General features: G+C 45.7%; 1 protein-coding gene across 4 annotated transcripts in view; it reads left to right on the plus strand.

The window, feature by feature from the left end:
* Positions 1-18,338, plus strand: part of CD276 (CD276 molecule) — an 81,724-nt gene that overhangs the window by 23,313 nt on the left and 40,073 nt on the right. For 3 of the 4 annotated variants that reach the window (XM_043989922.1, XM_043989923.1, XM_043989921.1), the window contains exon 1: positions 10,237-10,589. The exons of the other annotated variant lie outside the window; for it this stretch is intronic. The gene's annotated coding sequence lies outside the window, so the exon portion shown is untranslated. Of the gene's footprint in view, positions 1-10,236; positions 10,590-18,338 lie in introns of those variants that run through there. 4 annotated transcript variants of the gene reach the window in all.

Consider the following 18,338-nt stretch of genomic DNA (forward strand, 5'->3'; position numbering starts at 1 on the left):
GACCCTGGGCAAGTCACTTCACCCTGTCGGCCTCAGTTTCTCTTTCTGTAAAATGAGCTGGAGAAGGACGTGGCAAAGCCACTCCAGGATCTTTGCCAAGAAAACCCCAAATGGGGTCACAAAGGGTCGGACATCATGGAAATGACTTAACGACAACAAATGCTATCTGTCCATCTGCTCGTCACCATCATCTACATGCGGTGTTAAACACAGGCTCACATCCTTGCAGAGAGAGGCAAACACACAAACACAGAGTCCACCAGCCCTGGGAAAAATTATGGCCATGCTACTATGCACAGCGTACAGCAGACATTCAGTGACTATTTATTTATTTGAATTGTATTAAGCTGGACTAAGTGGATTGGCTTCAACAGTCGAGCTCTGACTCCTTGATGGGTTCCTTCTCTCCAACCAAGGCTTTCCTTCCCATTTCCCCACAATCAAAACATGTTTCCAGGAAAGCGTCTGTCATGAGAAGCCCAAGAGAGTCCACCAGGGGCTCTGGTCTCATTTAGATGGGAGTTTGATCCTGGGGTTCCCGACACTGGGATCTAAGCTTTTCACTCTGGCTTAGCTACCCTCCTAGAATAAAGCTCTGGAGAAAGGTCTAAAAACTGAGCTAAACCCGCCCCCCCACCCCCCACCCCCCCACAGGTAGCATGATCCTCCACCACTAGGCACCCAAGGTACAATTAGCCAGGATATGAGATAACTGCATAATATCTCTAAGCCTCAGATGTGCCTCTAGATAGTCTGTTACACCCATTGTACTCTTCCCTTTGGTCAGACCATGATAGAATTCTGGACTCAGGAATTTGCAACCCATGAGGTGACTGGCGAGACTGGAAACATGTTCCTCAGGATTTCAAGTTGCTGACTTGGTCTTGTAAAAGGAACAAAAAGAAAGAAGAAGGTGGCCAGGAACTAAAGGATCAGTTAGTCTAGCCTAGAAAAGTACCTGTTTTGTGTCCGTGTTTACATTAGGGCAGTTTGCAAGCCATCATTGCCTCTTGGGGAGGGTCAAGAAATTCTCTCCTCCTCCTCCACTTGCTAGAATTCCAAAGGAGAGAAAACACAAGGAAAGAGTCCTGAGGCTGAAAGATCCAAAGCTGAGCCTCACTCCAGTAGGCTACAGAGTAAGGGAAGTTTCTCCCACAAGAGTCCATCCTCACTGGTCTGTAACTGACCACCTTCTTTGTAAACCCTGGTCACTGGGGACCAATTGGGAACTCTTGTGTCATCCTGTGCTAAGGTGACAGAAGGTGCCTAAGACTAAGAAATCAGGAGCTCCCGGAACCACCACCACTGCCAGTTAGCAATAGATACTTTCATACTAACGTGTGAGGAACTGTCAAGGCTTGGGGTATTCTCTCTTTGAGGACTGCCTGCGTTTTCAAGGGAACTGCCATCCTAACCCAGAGGCTGTGCAGCTCTAACAGTGAACATTTTGCTCACAGCCAGCCGATGGAGAGACAGAGAGCTCTTCCCTGTGGCCTAGAAACTGCATTATGTAGGTGGTAGCACAATCTGTGCCTGGTGAGAATTACACATGGACGTGCACACCATTGAACAGATGAGGAAAAATCACTCAAGGTGCCAGAGCCCTTTACCAAACACAAGGCCTTCTTTTCATAGGAATCCTGTGACGGAGGGAATATGTTTATTATGGTTCCTATTTTCCTTATTAGTAAAGAGAAATGAGACCAGTTGGGTGGCTCATTGGATAGAGTGCAGGGCCTGGAGTCAGGGAAGACCTGAGTTCAAACCTAGCCTCAGACTAGACATACTAGCTATATGACCTTGGGAAAGTCACTTACCCTCTGCCTGCCTCAGTTTCCTAAACTGTAAAATGTTAAGAAGAAGGGAGGAGGAGGAGGAGGAAAATGGATGGAGTCCTTTGGGTAGCATTTGCTAGCTGGGTAACATGGGCTAAGTCATGGGACCAGCCCTTCTGGGTTTTACTTTCCTCACTGGTAGAAAGAGATGCTTGGGGCAGATGCCCTTTTAGCTTCCTTCCAGCTCCAGCCTCTGCTCTTCTGACTCACCTTAAGGTCTTCTGACTGTGAGATGGCGGTTTTTCCCTCGGCATCACCCAGGATCTGTCAGGCGTTCTCTCCTCTGCTGGGAATGGTTAGCCTTTAGCCTGAAGTCAGTCCGCAGATGAAGTGGGAGAGAAGGATGGCTGTGGTTCCCACAAGGTTTTGCACAGGAAGGGGTGGGCCTGTGGGATTTCGTCTAGCATGGGACAGTGAAGGAGCCATTCCTGGTCCTCAGTCTCCTGAGGGGAATGCCAGGCCTAACCACCGGTTTGGGGACACCTCAGTCCGGAAGCTCTTAACCACAAGGAGGCAGAGGAAGACTAAGGGTTATAGAGGTAGAGCTCAGCACTGACCTAATCCATACTCATCATCTTCAAGGAGAGGAAATGGAGAAAGGCGAGATATCCCAGGACCATAAGTCTGAGACTGGGAGGAACCACAGAGTCATCTGGTCTAATACCTCATTTAATGATGAGGAAACTGAGGCACAGAGAGGAAGTGATTTGCCCAAACTCACACAAATAAGTTAAAGAATCCAGATTTGAACCCACATCCTCTGACTCCAAACCTGGCATTTCCTCCCACACTGCACCACATGAATTCTCTAGTGACTAGTGACTTTCCCAAATTCATGAACAAATGATCCAGCTAGAACTAGGTCACAAATCCATGTTCTGACTCTGAATCCAGTACTCTTCCGTGCACTGGATAGTGAGCATTGGATTTGGAATGAGGAAGACCTGTGTTCAAATCCAGCCTTAGGGACAGCTAGGTGGCCCAGCAGATAAAGCACCGGCCCTGGATTCAGAAGGATCTGAGTTCAAATCTGGCCTCAGATACTTGACACTAGCTGTGTGACCCTGGACAAGTCACTTAACCCTCATTGCCCCCCCCCCCCCAATCCAGCCTTAGACACTTAACCAGCTGTGTGACCCTGGGCCAGTCACTTACCTTTCTCCCTCATCTGTAAAATAAAAGTACCTTCTTCCCAGTACTTAGCCCAGTCCTAGGAACATAGTAACATGCTTATTCTCTTCTCTTCCCCTTGCTGCAAGGGTAAAATGAAATAGTATTTATAAAGTACCTCATGAACTCTAAAACATCAATCTGTATATATGCTAGCTATTACTGTTCCAACATATGAGTACTGGAGCCGGGATTCTAGCTCAGGGCTCCTCAGTCTAAATTCCACTGCCCTATGTTATGTGTCCTCCTCATGAGAGAAACCTCTGAGGGAGATGTGTCCAAACAGCCAAAGGAGTGTTGACCTCTGATACACCCTTTATTGTGTCTGCTCCTTTTGACAACATTTGGGCAGCTTGGAGTTGCTGCCCCTGCCCACTAGTGGTACCCCAGTGGTGCTGGGTATTTCTGTGTGTATGAGTGAGTGGGGGGGTGTGGGAGGAAACCAGAGGGAAACATCAGCTCAGTGGAAAATGTTCTGTGGTCAGCTCTCCTGCCCATCAGGCCTGGGTATTTATAGACAGCTCCACCCTGGACCCAACCTCTTCTGGTCTCATGAACCCTCATTATTGTGGGGTTGTGTGGCCACCGGTGTGAGTCAGGAGACTTGGGGTCTGGCTCCAGCTCTGCCACAGTCTAACCGTGGGGCCTGGGGCAGCTGCCTTCCCCCCTATCTGGGCCTCAGCTTCCCCATCTGTAAAAGAACAAAAGGAGGGGAGCCCTTCACTGGAAGATCTCTAAAGGTCATTTATATGCTGGGGGCAGGGGCTTTTCTCTCCATTGTATTGGGGGCAAACTGAGGTGAAGACAGCCATAGGGAATTAGCTTCCATGAGGCAGGGACTAGATAGGGTTAGAGCGTCAGGAATTGTGGACAGAGAGGTGGTCTTGGAGTCACATCTGAACTCTGGTATCAACAGTGATTTTAACCTTTCTTTTCTCATTTGTAAAATAAGGGTAATACCTACCTCAGGGTTATCGTGAGGATGGTGCTTTGCACACCTTAAAACAGTACATGAATGTTGAGCCATTATTTTCATTATTACCATTCATTTATTTTCATAATTGTTATTGGTTTTGGTGGTATCATTGTACCTTCTTAATAAGTGCTGGTTACCTTCCTTGTTGTTTTGATGGATATCAGTCAACAAGCATTTATAAGTGCCTACTACTTGCCAGGAAATGTAAATGAATGAAAAAGTGTTAAGGACTTAACTATGTGCTAAGGGTACAAATAGAAGAGCTCTTGGGGGGAGCTCCCATTGTATTAGGAGAAACTTCAAATATGGAGGTGATATTCAGGGGCAAGACCAAAGGAAAAACCCAGGGTTCCTTAAGCATGCAGCTTTAGAGCAAAAGGTAAGGCCCCCTGTCCTCAGAGAGCTTACATTTGATTTGGTGAAATGATGTGTGCAAGTCTATACAAGATAAATATGATGTGAATGCAGGCTAATTTAGGGGAGAGGGTGCCAGGCAGGGACAGGGCAGGGGAGGAAAGGTTCTGTATGGGAAAGAGCTGGACCTTGAGCTGAGCTTTGAAGGAAGCCAGAGACTCGCAAAGGTGGGGGTGAGGATAACAAGAGACAGGAAAAGGTAGGCTTTTGCCTGATGCTTTGTGGATGATTTCCTATAGTATTTCACATCTCTGTGGTCACACACCTGGCTAAAAGAACACTAGAATAGTATATGGAACACAAGATCCTCTTGTGCTTATTGTTTGTTGGTCACAAAAAAATTGGCTTATTAGAACAAACTCCAGCCTGAAAGACTATTCCCCCACAAGGCTGTGCGACTCCTTGATGGGGACAACCACAGAGATAATGATTCAGTGACCTTTGAATGGCATAGGCCCATAGCATCATAGATCAGTGCTGGAAAGCACCCTAAGGTCATCAGGTTCAACCACCCCATTTTACAGAGGAGGAAACTGATGCAGAAGGAGATGAAATCACAGGTGAAGCACGAGACAAAACTGTGTTCTCCAGGGTCATTCATGCAGAATGTGCTGCCAAAAGTCCAAAAGGAAGACCAATTCCTAATAAATGGCAAGGTTCTCCAAAATCTCCTTTTCCCTATGACTTTATGTTGATTGTAACATGCCTCAGAACACTCCAGGCCTCCTCAGTGAGGTCCACCATTGCTCAAAAGAGATCAGCCCAACAATCCACAAAGAAGAACCAAGTGGATGAAGCATAAATATTGTCGAGGTGACATATGGTTGGATGGACAGCCCGTGAAGTTGGTCCATCAGTTCATAAAAATTCATCAAGTATTGCAGATGAGTTGAGGACAAAACAGAGTAGGAGGAGAGCCACTAGGTTGTATTTGGGGAATTGGGCAGTGCTTTCAATGATCCCAAGCTGCTTCCTGATATATGACTCCCCCATGATTCTACAGGGCTGCAAATCACAGAACACTGACATCAAAGTCAACCTGAAGGGCAATGGAAAGACACATAGTGAACTTAAGTAAGCTGCAGCATTTGGCCAGTGATGATTTCTGTGCTAGAAGTGGTCTATCATCAAGGACTCACATGATTTCAAGAAGGATACAGGGCTGGTCACCGTGGGAAAATGCTGCAGTGGGGGCACTTGGAGGGCCCCCATTAGAACTTAGGCCAAGCAAGAGCTTCTTCTTCCTTTTTTCCTATCACTCTTTCCCACTCCAGAGACCACCTCTAACCTTTCTACCAATTGCTCTTTCCCCTCCTAGGTAGAGAATGACCTATCAGAGGAAAACTTGAATCCCTTCTTTACTTCCCCCTTCCCAATTGTGATGGGTGACTCCTATGGGGAAGACAGCCCAATGCATCCTAAGACCTCTGGGCCTTGCCACCTGCCCTGTAGCTGAGCTCTCCTATATATGTCATCTTGTCAGTTACACATGAGCTCCTTGAGAGCATGGACTGCTCTTCTATTTGACCCCTAGCACTTAGCACAGTGTGTAGCACATAGTAAGTGGTTAAGAAATGCTCATTCAAGAAGGAAAGCAGATAGCTGCAAAACAATTGTTACAGATGGTATTTCTGATAAAGGCCTCATTTCTAAAATACATAGAGAACTGAATCAAATAAACAAGAATACAAATCATTCCCCAATTGAGAAATCGTCAGAGGATATGAACAGGCAATTTTCAGATGATGAAATTAACACTATCTACAGCCATATGAAAAAAAAAATGTTCTCAATCACTACTGATTAGAGAAATGCAAAGTAAAACTACTCTGAGCTACCACCTCACACCTATACAATTGACTAACATGACAAAAATGGAAAATGATAAATGTTGGAGAAGATGCAAGAAAATTGGAACACTAATGCACTGTTGGTGGAGCTGTGAACCGATCCAACCATGCTGGAGAGCAATTTGGAACCATGCCCAAAAGGCTTTAAAATTGTGCATACCCAGGGGCAGCTAGGTGGCACAGTGGATAAAGCACCCGCCCTGGATTCAGGAGGACCTGAGCTCAAATCTGGCCTCAGACACTTGACATTTACTAGCTGTGTGACCCCGGGCAAGTCACTTAACCCTCATTGCCCCACAAAAAGAAAAACAAAACAAAACAAAAAAAAACTGTGCATACCCTTTGATGCCTCAATACTACTACGGGGTCTATATCCCAAAGAGATTATAAAAAAGGGAAAAGGACCCCCATGTACAAAAATATTCAAAGCTGCTATTTTTGTGGTAGCAAAGAATTGGAATTTGAGGGTATGTCCATCAATTGGGGAATGGCTAAACAAGTTGTGGTATATCAATGTAATGGAATACTATTGTGCTGTAAGAAATAATGAGCAGGCAGATTTCAGAAAAACCTGGAAAGACTTAAGTTGACTGATGCTGAGTGAAGTGAGCAGAACCAGGAGAACACTGCATAGTAACAGCAACATTTTGTGATGATCAACTGGGATAGACTTAGCTCTTCTCAGCAATACAATGATCCAAGACAATTTCAAAGGACTCATGATGGAAAAAAATGCTTTCCACACCCAGATGAAAGAACTGTGGAATCTAAATGCAGATTGAACCATAGTGTTTCTACTTTTTTTCTTTTTTGAGGTTTTTCTCTTTTGTTCTGGTTGTTTTCACAACGTGACTAATGAGGAAGTATGTTTAATGTGATTGTACATATATAACCTATATCAGATTGCTTGCTGTCTTGGGGAGGGAAGGGAGAGAGGGAGGAAAATTTGGAACTCAAAATCCTATTAAAATGAATGTTGAAAACTATCTTTACATTAACTGGAAAAAGATAAAATACTATTAAGTTTGAAAAAACCCATAAAAAAGAATGTAATATCTTTGAACACAGGGATTGCTTTTTCTTTTTCCATCTATCCTCAGTGCTTAGTGCAGGATCTGGCTTCTTGACTGATTCCTTAAACCCAGCCCTGGACTAGATATGCCACAGGTTAGGCCATTTTCCAAACACCAGTAGTCAGGGCAAATTTTCACTCTTACTCACAGTAAGTAGTACTGGAAAGAACATCAGACTAGGAGTCAAGAGTAACAGGAACAGCCTTTGAAATTTACTTATTGCCTTTGTAACGTTGAACAAATCACTACACCTCTCTTGAGCCTCATTGTCTTCATCTATAAAATGGTCATAATGGCATCCAACCAATGTACTAGACAGGGCTGTTGTGAGGAAAGACAAGCTTTCACTGTATAAATGTCAGCAATCACTACCATATATGGAAGCTGGGGCCCGGTACCTAAGGGGAGTTACGTTATATAGAATTAGATGGTTTAGAGCTTGTCTTCTAGTGTAAGCTCTCATTTTATAGTTGTGTTCTTGGCTCTCTTCTTTTCTCTATAACAGAAGTCCATAACTTGGGGTCAATGAACTTTGTTTTTTTAAAAAAATATTTTGATAAATGTATTTCAATATAATTGGTTTCTTTTGCAATCCTATATGTTTTGTTTACTAAATTTAAATACACTATTTTGAGAAGGGGTCTAGGTTTCAGTAGACACATAGACGAAGAGTCTGTGACACAAACAATATTAAGAATCTTTGCCCTGTACTAGCTTTCTTTTTATTCTCATCAGCTCCCATGGGTTTAACTATCATCTCTATGTGGTTGAAGCCCAGATCCTTTTTCCTCTCTCCATACTCTCTCCTTAGAGTCCTGCATCACCAACTGATTAATGGACATCTGCACCTGGATGTCCCTACAGTATATCAAACTCAATATGTCTAAAACAGCTCATTATCTTCCCCTCCCCCCACCCCCAACCCTCTCTTCTTCCTAACTATTTTTTTTTTGGTGAGGCAATTGGGGTTAAGTGACTTGCCCAGGGTCACACAGCTAGTAAGTGTTAAGTGTCTGAGGTCAGATTTGAACTCAGGTTCTCTTGACTCCAGGGCCAATGCTCTATCCACTGCGCCACCTAGCTGCCCCCTAACTTTTTGATTCTATAAGGAGACCGCTATTCTTGTGCTCACCGAGGTTCACCACCTTGGAGTTATTCCCATCCCTTCCTTCTCCTTCATCCTTCATAATCAAAAAGCTGCTAAATCTTGTTGATCCTACTTCCATAATGTCTCCAGTACCCATCATTTCTCCATTCATACAACCACTACCTTGGTTGAGTCCCTCATCACCTCTTGTTAATTAGCCTCCTTGAGTCAAGTCCCTCCCGTTTCCAAACTGTCCTCTGGAGGTGCCAATTAATATCCCCAAAGCACAGATGTCACTCCCCAGCTCAAGAAGCCCAATAACTCCCTCTTTCCCCTAGAATAAAATCCAAATCTCTCTGAGTTTAAAAGCCTTCTACTACCTGACTTCAGCTTTCCTATCTAGACCCATTATTCTCCCTCAAGTATACACTCTGTTTTCTAGCCAAAATGGCCTACTTTCCCACACAGACATCATACCCTATCTCTGGACTTTCAAACAGGCTTCCCTGTCTCCTTTCATTGCCCCCTCCACTCCCTCTATTCCCGTCTGGTGGAATCCCAGACTTTCTTCAAGAGAAAGCCAATACTAATCTCTCCCAGAAATTGTTTTACATCTACATTCATTTCTTTCTATCTATCCATCCATCCAGTATTGTATTGTTCCCCCCCCACCCCCACTCCACCTTAGAATTCAGACTCTTGAGTTCGTTTCCTTTTTTGTCTTCTTATACCAGTGTCTGGCACAATGCCTGACGGGAGATGCTTAATAAATGATCATTGGAGGATTAAGGGAATTGAGGACCAGGGCTAGGAAGCGACTTGCCCCAAGTCACACAGGTAGGTAGTACTTCACAGAGCGGGGTTTCAAACCCAAGTTCTCTGACTTTATGGTGCCATTCCTAAATCACCAGGTACAAACTTTCATTCCATAGAGAAAATCGAGAATTAGGGAGAGTAAAATTGGTTCGAACATAGGCAGTCTCATTTCCCCTACCCCCCACGAGATATTGAAGGGGGAAAAAATAGATTCAGCTAAAAAAAATAACCTTGATTATAGGCGGGCCAGTAAGATTTTATACAAACCAGATGGGGGAGGGAGGGTGGGGGCGGCGTGTGTCAGCTCTATTCCTGTTCCTAGGGCGGAACACAAGAGTAGAGGTGTCTCCTATGGGCAGGGGAAGATCAGCTGAGGTCAAGTGTGCTGATGGTTGAGATTAGCCCCAGCCCTTCTGGTTGGCATGGTCTAGGCTTCGGCAGGGGCTCAGACAGAGGGTGCCAGCCTCCCCACTGCCATTCCAAGCTCAGCAGAGCTACCGCTTTCAGGAGTATGGCTAGACCCTAAGGTTGGGGCGGCTGGCCAGGTTTTCAGCCTTTTCCCAGGGGACATCAGGCTTAGTCCCAACTCCTCCACCAGCCTGGGAGTGTCCGGCCTAGGGGGCTCCAGCCTGGAGAGGGAATCCAGCCTCCAGGCCAGTCCATTTCTGGGCCTGCGGGGGCTGACGATGACATCATTCCCAGCTGGCTTTCCGAGTCCTGGGTACTGTATTGATCTGATTATAGGCCCCTCCTAAAAATGAAATTTCATTGAAAGAAAAAACAGCCCATGATTTTACAATGAAAAACATGTCGATTATAGGAAGTTTTCAACTTTTCTACGAGGCAGCTTTGGGGGTGGGGACGGGGGCAATGAGGTGGGGATGAGCATGGGGAAGGGAAAATGCGCCCCATACTCTGACTAATATGGTACTTCCCCCCAGCCCTGGCAGCCCAGTTCGCTCCCACCCCCCACCCCTTCCAGTCCCCCAGTTCTCCCCGCCCTCCCTGGGAGAGCCTGCCGGAGACCGCCAGCAGCCCAGCTTCCTGGGTCTGCACCAGCCTGGCCCAGCCCAGCCCAGCTCAGCCCAGCCCTCTCCTGCTCGGTCCCTCCATTCATGTCTTGACCGCGGCTGGCCCGGGATCGGCCCCCCCACTTCCAGGACTCGGCCTGGCAGCAGAAAATGCCGGCGACTTCCCTAGCTCCAATTCCCTCTCCCGACTCCCGGTAGAGAAAGGGGTCGGACCCTGCAGGGGGCTGAGCTCAACTAGACTGGAGCGCGCCTGCGCCCCCGGGGGACCCTTCGGGAAGCGGCTTGGGGCTGCTGCTACTGCTTAGAAGGAGGGAGGAAGAGGAGGAGGAGAGGGAGGGTAAGTGCTCTTGGCTTTTGTTGGCTCTGGCCCGGACTGGCGGGGAGGAGGCGGGAGCCCTGAGCTGGTGGGATTCTGGGGGAAGGGAATGGCAGGTTCGGAGGAGGGTGGTGAGGGGCAGCGTCTTTTGTTACCAGACGTGCCCTGGTTAGGGAGCCCGCCCGCCCGCTCTCTTGGCAAGGCACCGGAGCTGACCCCAGACGAGAAGTTGGCAGTTGTAGCTTTTGTTCTAGTCCTGGAGAAGGGAGGAGCAGAATTAGCCTGGGGCTCCCATCTCACCCTTTCTGCATTTCTACTTCCTCCCCCTACCCACATGCACTCAGACTGGCGGGGCAGAGAAACACAGATGGCCAGACAGAAGGATACTGGCACACACGCACGCACACGCACGCACACGCACACACACAAGCACACACAAGCACACACTCACGAGTTCAGTTTCAGATGTGTCGAGCATATATAATTTATATGGCTCAGACTCGGGGTGCTCTAGGAGTTGAGAGGGAAGAGAAGTGATCAGTATACTCTAGGGAGGACCAGGAGGGCTTCTTGAGGATGGTGAGACTGGAGCTGGGTCTTAAATGATGGGGAGGATTTGGACAAGGGGCTCTTTTTGGAGTTATTCTGGGTACCTGGAAGCCTGGGCTTGTCGGACAGCTTGAGCTGAGGCATAAAAACGGAAGTCAACACGGTACATGAGGGGACAGTGAGGAGAAAGGTCTGGAAGGAGTGGAGGATGTGTATGGGGAGAAGCAGATAATTGTGGATGGAGAGAAAACAGACTGTAATCAGAGGCTGCTTAGAGGGTAGGGGAGAGAGAAATATTGGCACAAAAAGCTGGCAGTCATGGGTTTGAAAGTTATGATGGGCTTGAGGTGAGATGGGGAAGTTAGGAGTTGACTGGTGTTGGGGACAGAAGGAGACACTAAGTGAAAATGACGTTTCTTTACTCACTTTGGCTGGAACTTTTAAACCACAGTTAATTTTTGATTCACTCTTGTTAATAACAACCCACAACCAGTTTCAGTAGCTATTGATAGGTTGATTACTAGAAGGAGAGTTTATCTATAACCCAACCTCATTAATTGATGCTCCTCTAATTAAAATAGGATAATATTCAGAGGTGAAAGTGATCATCTAATCCAAGGTGTCTTAACCTATTCTGTGTCACCTTTGGCAGAATCTGGTGAAGCACATGGACCTCTCCTCAAAATCATGTTTTTAAATGCATACAATGAAATACACGGGTTTAAAAGGAAATCAATGACGTTGAAATAAAGATGTCATCACACCCTCCCCCCCATGTAAATTCATGGATCCTCTGAAATATATCCACAGACCCCTCTCAGGTTAAAAACTCCTGATATAATATAGTCTGGCTCCCTCAGATGTGGAAACCAAGGTCTAAAAAAGAGGAGGAATTAAAAATGTTTTAATTTATTTCATTAAATATTTCCCAATTACATGTAAAAGAATTTTTAACATTCACTTTTGAAAATTTGGAGGTACAAATTCTCTCTCTCCCTCCCTCCCTCCCGTCTTCCCCCACTCCTGGAGAAGGCAATCAATATGATATCAATTATACATGTGAAGTCATGCAAAACATATTACCCATGTTGTAAAAGAAAGCACACACAAAAACCCAAGAAAAACAAAGTTTTTTAAAAGTATGCTTCAATCTGCACTCAGAGGAGGAATTTGGAAGACAAGTTTTGCTTTATCTACAGAGAGGATTTAGTAAGCAAATCTTTTTCTTTTGTTGTTTGTCCTGACCTGTTATTTCCTTGGCTACTAGCATGGGACTCCCTTGACCTCTGCGGAGCAAGATCTGTTCTGTAAGCTAGTCTTAGTTTCCTAACAGGCACTAAGAGGTTCAGCTGACTTTCTCAGTATTACTTATCTAGTAAGTGTTTGAAGCTGGAACTAAAAGCAGGTGTTCCTGACCCTGAGACCAGCTCTCTCCATCCACTGTGCTAGTCCTGGTTCTCTAAGCAAATCAATGTGTAAGTAATACTAAGGACTGGTGAGCTTCTGACCCTCACAAGCGCCCCCTGAGATGGGCGGGGCGGGCATCTGGATCTTTGTGTTACAGATCATCAGCTTGGAATTTAAATCTGGAAGAGGCCTTAGAGGTCATCTATTCCAACCTCCTTCTGTTACAAATGTGGGAAATGAAGCCCATAAAGACTGTCAAGCCCAAGATGGTTGTAGTCATTAAGTCCTTCTTCAGTCACGTCTGCCTGTCCATGACCAAATGGGGATCTTTTTTTTTTTTTTTTTTGCAGGGCAATGAGGGTTAAGTGACTTGCCCAGGGTCATACAGCTAGTAAGTGTCAAGTGTCTGAGGCCGGATTTGAACTCAGGTACTCCTGAATCCAGGGCCGGTGCTTTACCACTGCGCCATCTAGCTGCCCCGGGATCTTCTTGGCAGAGATCCTGGAGTGGTTTGCCATTTCCTTCTCCAGTTCATTTTATAGATGAGGAAACTGAGGCAAACAGGGTTAGGTGACTTGCCTAGGGTCACATGACTAACCTGAGGTTGGATTTGAACTCAGGTCTTCTGACTCCAGGCCTGGCACTCTCTCCACTGCGCCACCTATGTACCCACCCAAGCCCAAGATGACGTTGGGAATAAATGGCAGAGCAGGGATTTAAATTCAGGTCCTGTGACTCCCAAGTTCAGCACTCTTTACATTGCCCACCAGTTCTTCCTGAAAGCTCAGAGAGGTGTAGATTTGGAGTCAGAAGGGAGCTGAGCAGTCTTCGGGTCATCTAGAAAATCTGAGGCCAAGAGAGACTAAAGCGATTTGCTTAAAGTTCCAAAGGTAAGAAGTAGAAGAGTTGAGAGTTGAAGTCTTCCAGCTTCCAAATCCTAGGTGGCTAAGTGGCCATAGTGCAAAGTCACTGGCCCTGGAATTAGGAAGACTTAAGTTCAAATCTGGCCTCAGACACTTACTAGCTGTGTGACCCTGGGCAAGTCACTTCACCCTGTTTGCCTCAGTTTCCTCATCTGTAAAATGAGCTAGAGAAGAACATGGCAAACCGCTCCAGTATCTTTGCCAAGAAAACTTCAAAAACTTCACAAAGAGTTGGACGTGACGGAAATGACTGAACAACAAACCTGCCTAATCTAGGCCTATCTCCACTGCAGTGGGCTGCCCCAGGGTGAAGGGTCTAAGTGACTTTAAGATTTGAGCCCCATTTATGACCCTTGGGTACAAGGCTTTTGCTTCACTCTAAGTGGCCTCTCCAGGCCAGATTGCTGGTATGATTTAAATGATTTCCCTGAGGACTTGAAAGACATGATTGAGTCAGTTTGCAGATGCCAGACTTTCTACAATATAAAAGATTGCATTTGAGTCTTTGAGGCGGGAAAAAATGGCATCTCTCTGAGACCACCCGCATGCTGAGCTTTCCTGAATTTAGCTAGACTATTCCTTGGACAAGAGAGACTACCCTACCCTCATAAGACTTGTCATAGCTGGCATCCTCCCAGCACGGGCATGCAGACACCACACCCCATGGGAGTATTTCTGATGTGGGGAGCTATCAGATGAGGGCATGAATGAGGGCTGAAAAACCAAGCTACTTGTTGGAGATTTGGGCTTATTAACTGGTGCTCTTGAATGCTGCTAGTCTTCTCTGTTCATTAAATCAGGGCCCTGGGACTTCTACTCAGAAGCCTCTTTAGAAGTTAGCTACTTCAGGGCAGCTAGGTGGCGCAGTGGATAAAGCACCAGCCCTGGATTCAGGAGGACCTGAGTTCAAATCTGACCTTAGACACTTGACACTAGCTGTGTCACCCTGGGCAAATCACTTAGCCCTCATTGCCCCACAAGAAGAAGAGGAAGAGGAAGAGGAAGAAGAAGAAGAAGTTAGCTACTTCAAAGTAACTTCTGTAATGTAATACTTTGCTTCCATAGAGGATTTCCTCTTGCCACAGTCACACTTATCCTGTGAGTAGCTTGCCTACCTGTGCCCCAGGTTATATGTAAAAAGATGGGCCCTTTGGGTATGTGATTAATACTAAACCTTCCCCCTTGTCTGGACTAGGCTGGGCTGGGCTTATCCCTGAGTCATGCCTGAGAATTATCTCTTACAGTAAAATGCATATTTATCATTGTATTTAAATATGTATTTATAAATGTGCACATAGTTATAATATAGATAAGTATATGTATATATTATTTAAATGTCCCTATCCTTCCTCACACATACTCATATCCAACTATTGAAGGTTCTCCCCGCCCCATCTGCTCCTATCCCCCATCAAGGGCTAACTGATGTCAGGAAACTTTTTCTGTCTTTCTTATATGATTCTCTACCTTCATCTCCTCCCCCAGGTAAAAATGATCTCTTCTTCCTTAAATTTCTCCTAACTCTTTGACTGGACCTGCCCTTTCCTTTGCTTATGCCACACTTGCTTATATTTTAGTGATGTGTGTACATGTCTTACCTCCCAATTAGATTGTAAACTCCCTGAGAGCAGGATTTGTAGAATAGAATCATAGACTTAGAGCTTGAAGGGGCTCTAGAACATCTGGTGCAGCTCCATCATTTGATAGATGAGAACACTGGTGTACAGAGAGGTTAAGGTATATGGTTAGGGTCACACAACTAAGAAGTGTCTGAGGTGGGATTTGAATCCAAGTCCAGTGCTCTATCCACTATGCAGTGCTCCTTCACTACTCCAGTCGCTTATCATGGTGAGGACGTAACCTTAGTTTCTTGAAAACAATAGTTCTGAGCCAAATGCCTGGTAGAGTAGGGCCTACCAAGCTGGAAAGATTTTGAATCTGGGCCCAGTGTCTGAGGACCAGCCTAGCTAAGTTCAAATAGGGTCAACACCAGCAGGATGAACACCTGACAATGACTTTTTTTTGGCCACAGAAACTCTTAGAAGGCCATTTACAGAGTCACAGAGCCTGTCTCAGTAGAGGGAAGATCTAAACCCATCACTTTTCTCCTAGGCCATGTCCAGAAGAGGCATAAAGAACCCAGACTTGCTGTTAGAAGAGGAGGGCATGAATGGGAACTGAAAGACAAATCAACTTATTTTGAAACTTTGATTTGTTAACTGGTTGAATTCAGACAGTATGAAGGCATAGTACGGAAGTGCTCAGATTCTTGTAGGGAAGTACAGATGAATAAGACCAGGGCTTACAGTAGAGTGGGGAAAGTTAGAAGTCAACACAAATAACTTTGTAATAATTCACATTTCTCAGCATCCAAATTTCCTACTTTAGGGAGGTGAAGAGCAGGGGACCCAAGAGTCCAGGTAGTCTAACTTTTGTATCATGCCAAGTGACTCCATTTGGGGGTTTCTTGGCTAAGACACTGGACTGCTTCTCCAGCTCATCTTACAGATGAGGAAACTAAGGCAAAGAGGGTGAAGTGACTTGCCCCGGGGTCACACAGCTAGGAGGCCAGATTTGAACTCAGTGTTCCTGACTCCAGGTCTGGTGCTCTATGCACTGTGGCGCCACCTAGCCACCCTATCAACACCAAACAACCATTTGTATGGTGTCAAGTTTCTCCTCAAAATAAAGGCCCACTTTTTAAAAAATAAAAGTATTTTATTATTTTCCAGTTACATGTAGAGATAGTTTTCAACATTTGTTTTTATAAGATTTCCAATTTCAAATTTTTCTCCCTCCCTCCCTACCTCCCCTAGACAGTAGGTAAATCTGATATAGGTTATATATGTATAATAACATTAAACATATTTCTGCATTAGTCATGTTATAAGAGAAGAATCAGAGCAAAAAGGAAAAACCTCAAAAAAGGAAAACAACAGCACCAAAACCAAAAGAAATAGTATGGTTCAATCAGCATCCATAATCCACAGTTCTTTTATTTTTTTTCTGGATTCGGAGAGCCTTTTCCATCATGAGTCCTTTGGAACTTTCTTGTACCATTGCATTGGTGAGAAGAATCTAGTCTATCACTGTTGATCAACACAGAATGTTGATACTATGTACAATGTTCTGGTTCTGCTCATCTCACTCATCATCAGTTCATGAAAGTCCTTCCAGGTTTCTCTGAACTCCTCCTGCTCATTGTTTCTTATAGCACAATAGAATTCCATTACATTCATATACCACAACTTGTTCAGCCATTCCCCAATTGATGGGCAGCCCCTCAATTTCTAATTCCTTGTAAAGGCCCATTTTTTAAATACTATTTTTCTTCCTGTGATGTCAAATGGGCCAAGTTGTCAAAGACCCATAGTCTTTGAAAGGTTGAAGTTGAGAGTCCCACAAAGGGCAATGAAGGGGTGCATGGTGGGCTTCAGTGTCCTGTAATGCTTTGTGCATGAGGAGTTACTTGGGAGAAGTGGCATAAAAGATGTCTTCAGAGAAATGCATGGCCAGAAAAAAGAGGGACTGGTCACATCACCCAGCCAGAGTGTGGGAGAACTCACGGATGGCCGAGTGTCCTGTTGGTATCCTCCAGCATCAAGAGAGCTGGAGAAGAGCTTGCCCAGAGACCATAGCACAACGTATTTTGATGCAGAAGGAACCTGAGGTCATGAGATGGGTCTCCTCTGTCCTTGCTGGGATTTGAAAGCAAGTTTTCTGACTCTGGACTCTACTCATTCCACCGTTGCCTCTTGGGCTAAAAGTTTCTGCTGCTCTTCAGACTTCCCCTTCCTACTCCACACACCCCCTCCCACTTTCATTTTCCTCAATCAGTCTATTCTCTCTCCATCTGTCTCCAGACCCCTGTGGTTTAGGCTGTTGGCTAGTTCCTGGGTTACTGCACAGAGGCCTTATTCATCCCTCCTCCTTCTTTCAGGTGCTAATAGTTTTTGCCTTTGGGGTCCTAGCAAAGGGAAGCTGGATGGAGGGAGAAAGCCACTTAAAGAGGCAATAGGGTGGAGTATAAAGAGCCCTGTATTTTGGGTCAGAGAATCGAGATTCAGATTCCAGCTCTGCTACCTATTGGTTGTATAAATTTGGGCAAATTCTTTTCCCTCTCTGGGTACCACTTTCCACATCTGTAAAATGAGACTCTTCTACCAAGTGATCGCTAATATGCCTTCTAGTTCTGGGTTCAAGAATCCTGTAACATCAAGCTGTGGAAGGCAAGGGAGAGGGGGCTGTTACCTTATTGGAAACCAGGATCTGGGGCTGCTCAGAGTCTATTTAATGGGTTTATTATTTCCTCAGCTTGTCTAACGTTGGCCATAGGGCCTTTGATGGGGAAGTGAGCAGAAGGCCCTGAGTTCTTAGACTTGATCTAAACTCCCAGGGACAGCTAGGCTGAGGCTGTCTCTGATTGCATTTTGGCATTGCCTTCAGGGTGGGGTGGAAGGGAGGGATATCCAGGCAATTCTGGCCTGGGTCCAGTGGGGATTAGTCAGATCATATGATGGGTTTGATGTTTTCTCCAGTCAGACCATGTGATGGGACTGTGTCTTCCCCCCAAGTTCTGGGTCACATCCACGTAGAACAATAGCACCAACGTGGGGCTCACACTGGCCGACTGCTTCACAGCCTGAATTTCTTGCTTTAGGGAGGCAAGGAGCTGGAAGCCCATCTGGGGCTTTTGGGGGGATCCTTGGTATGCACATGACACATCAGTGGAGGACTTCCCTCAACCCCTAACCCCAGGTACCTCCTTCCCCTGGGAAGAGGCCTCATAGGGGTAGAATTCCATCGACGACTATGACCAAAGTTCCTTTTGGGGGCATTTCAGCCTCCTCTGAAAGGCAGCATGGCACAGTACAAAAGGGCGTTGAGCTTG

The sequence above is a fragment of the Dromiciops gliroides genome, chromosome 2, assembly GCF_019393635.1.
Source record: "Dromiciops gliroides isolate mDroGli1 chromosome 2, mDroGli1.pri, whole genome shotgun sequence".
Taxonomy (NCBI): Eukaryota; Metazoa; Chordata; class Mammalia; order Microbiotheria; family Microbiotheriidae; genus Dromiciops; species Dromiciops gliroides.